Consider the following 4,161-nt stretch of genomic DNA (forward strand, 5'->3'; position numbering starts at 1 on the left):
TTTCATTTTTCACGAATTTTATAATAGAAGCTTCTAATGTTCAGCAAGCCCAATGATAGACCAGGCTCTATAAACCCCTATAAACCTTATAAATACTATCTTTTTAGTCTTTACAATAACCCTACAAGGGAGCTGTAAGGATAAAGATAGATGAGGAGAAAGTAAACAATTTGCTCAAGTTCAAACAGCTAGTAAGTGCCAGAGCTAGAATGGGAACCAAGAAAATCTGAGGCAAGGGCTATACTCTTGTTATACTGCCTCCTACATATAATTTGGAGACATATTATAAACAAACATACTATATGTCTGTTTCATTTATACTATATATAAATGAAAATTTACAGGAAAATTTACATCCTTTTTTAAAGGCTGCATTATCTTTGAGCAAATGGGTTAGGATTTGGAAAAAGACTAGATTAAAAAACAGCCTGTTAAAAAAAAAAGACGTACCACACATGGAGGTTTTTGCTTTGTGAGGGAGTTTAAGGACTATCTCCTTAATTTTAATTAGTCAATCTATTCTGCTTTTTAATATAATTTTCATATTTAAAGAGGGATATGTTTTAAATTGAAGCTGACAACACAAACTACCTTCTGTTCCCCTTTGCCTGTCTTTCTTATACTGTTTTCTAATAAATGGTTACTTTGCACAGTAAAATAAGATAAAGTTTGCCAAATATCTAGTAGCATTAATACAAGTCATCTATTTACCTGCTACATGCTTAAAAACATCCACAGCAAAGGACAAGTTATGACTTCTAAGGGAGGGATAACCATAAAATTATATTTAAAATATAGTATAATCCCAAGAACAAAATCATCTGCCCAATAAAACATATTATTAAGTATTTTCAGTAACTTAGTGAATAGATGCAGACTGCCATGAACAAGATTTCAAAATTATTTACTGTATTCTCACAGGGGGAAAAAGGGATTTTTTTTCCTGCTAACAGGAAGAAACTATCCTACTTACAGTTTGCGCTCAATCAATTCCCCAAAACACTACTGTTAAATTCAAATTTAAGCAAGAAAATGAGCTGAACATTCCTCTTTTACGTGGCCTAGAAAATGTTAACATGAAAAGCTTTTTGAAATCTAAATAGCACCCTCAAAATATCTGAAAGATAAATGACATCTTTCTGTGCATAAGGCTGGCAGGGCTGAAAATCCCACCATATCTGCCACCACTAAGTTGTTGACAGTGGATCCCCAGCTTGGGCTCATACCAAGTGGAAACTTTCCCCTAAAGTAGGAGAGGCAAGGGAGAAACGGCCAAGATGCAAGTAATGTAACGTAAACTTTCTGTTACAATAGTTTAGACTGAGAAAAAACAGTCGATCAGGTCCAGAAACAGGCTGAGGGTACCAGGAGCCATTTCACTACAACATCAACACTCCCGGCCTCAGGAGACTGGAGCAGCCGTTCCGCATTCATCCTCATCACCTCATCCCAGTTTCCACAGGTAACCGATAGACATCTTTCCCAGGAGAGAAGACTAACTCCACCCTGTTTCGTCCATTTGCGCTCATTAACACCACGACCTGGCTCACCTAAAGAGCTGGAGGAACTCCTTTTGAAGAGCACAGGTGGTCCCTCGGGCCCTTCCCTCCTAGACCAGGGTTCTCCAACTCCTGCAGGGACGTAGCCGCTCGTTAGCGACCCGAGGCCGGCTCCACCACGGGCGATTCACCGGCAGGGCAGCGGGTGGGTCTGAATGTCCGTCCCGTTAACGTGCCCTCCCCCTCAGGTGATGCGGAACACAGGTTCCCACCCCCCGATCTGAGAAACAACTGCCCCAGCAGCGCCCACCCACTTCATACATCAGAACCACCTAGGGAGGAGCCCGAGAATTCTGGAGTACAATCGGCCAGGCTCTAGCCGCCTAAGTGGTACGTGACAATTCTCTTTTTCCCTGTGCGGGCCTCAGCCCGGGGCAACCGCCTCCTCAGAAAGGCCTCATCGCCCCATCCCCTCATGTGGGTCGGTTAAGAAGGTTAGAGCGGGGCGTTCTGCAGCCCAGACCTTCCACAGGAGGCGACGGGCGGGTTCCGAGGCGGGGCTGAGGCAGGACCCAAACGCGCAGGGAGTGGAGGCCGTGGCCCTTACCCTTAAGTCGCAGCGCCCTGGGATTCGCCCTTTCTCCCTCGCCGCCCGCCTCGCACGACGCCCGACCTGGTTTCCCGCCGAGAATACCCGGCGCACTTCGGTGGGGCGGGACTTCCGGTCGCACCGCCCCCACGCCGAGTCTCTCGCCGGCCACTGCTCACCCACATTCCAAAGGGCAGCGGATAGCAAGTGTGCGCCTGTTTAAGTAGTGGAAAGTCGCAATATGAAGGGGAAATCCTCTAATCTCACTGCTCCCTGTGTAAAGGGCTTTCTTTGCCCAAAGGGGCATTCGCCCGAAGGAGTTAGAACGGGCTCTGGGGTCGCTGAGGCCGGCATCGTGGCCTCGGGTAGGTGTGCGCAGGCGTGGGGAGGAGGCCGTCTGAACCCCAAGCACTGCCATCATTAATCTTTTACAACCTTCCCTCCTCTTTGTATCCTGTTCTTGTTTTCTGATAAAACTATACATATGAAACATGTCTTTTTAAAATTGTATTTAAAAATAATTTTTTAAAATTTATTTTTATTTTTGGCCATGTGCGAGCTCTCTCTAGTGTGGTTACACTTCGTTGCGGTGCGTGGGCTTCTCACTGCAGTGGCTTCTCTTGTTGCAGAGTGCGGGTTCTAGGCGCACAGGCTTCAGAAGTTGTGGCACATGGGCTCAGTAGTTGTGGCTTGCGGGCTCTAGAGCGCAGGCTCAGTAGCTTGTGGCACACGGGCTTAGTTGCTCTGCAGCATGTGGGATCTTTCTGGACCAGGGCTCGAACCTGCGTCCCCTTCATTGGCAGGTGGATTCTTAACCACTGTGCCACCAGGGAAAGCCCCTTTTATTTTTTTTTTAACATCTTTATTGGAGTATAATTGCTTTACAATGTTGTGTTAGTTGCTGCTGTAAAACAAAGTGAATCAGCTATATGTATAAACATATCCCCATATCCCCTCCCTCTTGCATCTCCCTCCCACCCTCCCTATCCTATCCCTTTAGGTGCACACAAAGCACCAGCTGATCTCCCTGTGCTATGCAGCTGCTTCCCACTAGCTAGCTATTTTACATTTGGTAGTGTATATATGTCTATGCCACTCTCACTTCCTCCCAGCTTACCCTTCCCCCTCCCTGTGTCCTCAAGTCCATGCTCTACATCTGCATTTTTATTCTCTACATCTGCATCTTTATTCCTGTCCTGCCCCTAGGTTCTTCAGAACCTTTTTTTTTAAGGTTCCGTATTTATGTGTTAGCATACAGTATTTGTTTCTCTTTCTGACTTACTTTACTCTGTATGACAGTCTCTAGGTCTATCCACCTCACTACAAATAACAATTTCATTTCTTTTTACGGCTGAGTAATATTCCATTTTATATATGTGCCATATCTTCTTTATCCATTCATCTGTTGATGGACACTGGTTGCTTCCATGTCCTGGGGGAAGCCCCTTTTAAATTGTATTTTAACAAACAGTGACGGTATTAAGATGTCCACAGCTAAAATCTGCACGTGCCTTAAATTCATTAAGATTATAAGAAAAAATATTTTAAGCTATTTCTAATGTAACTCAAGAACTTTTTTTTTAATTTTTTAATTTATTTTTGGCTGCATTGGGTCTTCATTGCTGTCTGTGGGCTTTTCTCTAGTTGTGGTGAGCAGGGGCTACTCTTCGTTGCGGTGTGCGGGCTGTGCGGGCTTCTCATTGCGGTGGCTTCTCTTGTTGCGGAGCACAGGCTCTAGGCACGTGGGCTTCAGTAGTTGTGGCACACGGGCTCAGTAGTTGTCGCTCACAAGCTCTAGAGTGCAGGCTCAGTAGTTGTGGTGCACGGGCTTAGTTGCTCCACGGCATGTGGGATCTTCCTGGACCAGGGATCGAACCCATGTCCCCTGCATTGGCAGACGGATTCTTATCCGCTGCACCACCAGGGAAGTCCATACAAGACATTTCTATGTTAAGTAACTTTGAAATAGCAAGCCAGAAATAATGAGCTCAGTTAGAAATGGATAGCTTTTATTCTCTGAGAAAACCGTTTCCTTCCTCCCTCCACCTCAGCTCCCCAAAGAACAAGACTACA

General features: G+C 45.3%; 1 protein-coding gene across 5 annotated transcripts in view; it reads right to left on the bottom strand.

The window, feature by feature from the left end:
- The window catches only part of TERB1 (telomere repeat binding bouquet formation protein 1), a 46,393-nt gene extending 44,235 nt beyond the window's left edge, over nucleotides 1–2,158 (bottom strand). For all 5 annotated transcript variants that reach the window (XM_069540242.1, XM_069540243.1, XM_060000628.1 and 2 more), the window contains exon 1: nucleotides 2,107–2,158. The gene's annotated coding sequence lies outside the window, so the exon portion shown is untranslated. The remainder of the gene's footprint in view (nucleotides 1–2,106) is intronic.
- Nucleotides 2,159–4,161: the final 2,003 nt, after the last annotated feature.

Source organism: Delphinus delphis, chromosome 20 (genome assembly GCF_949987515.2).
Source record: "Delphinus delphis chromosome 20, mDelDel1.2, whole genome shotgun sequence".
NCBI classification, from domain to species: Eukaryota; Metazoa; Chordata; class Mammalia; order Artiodactyla; family Delphinidae; genus Delphinus; species Delphinus delphis.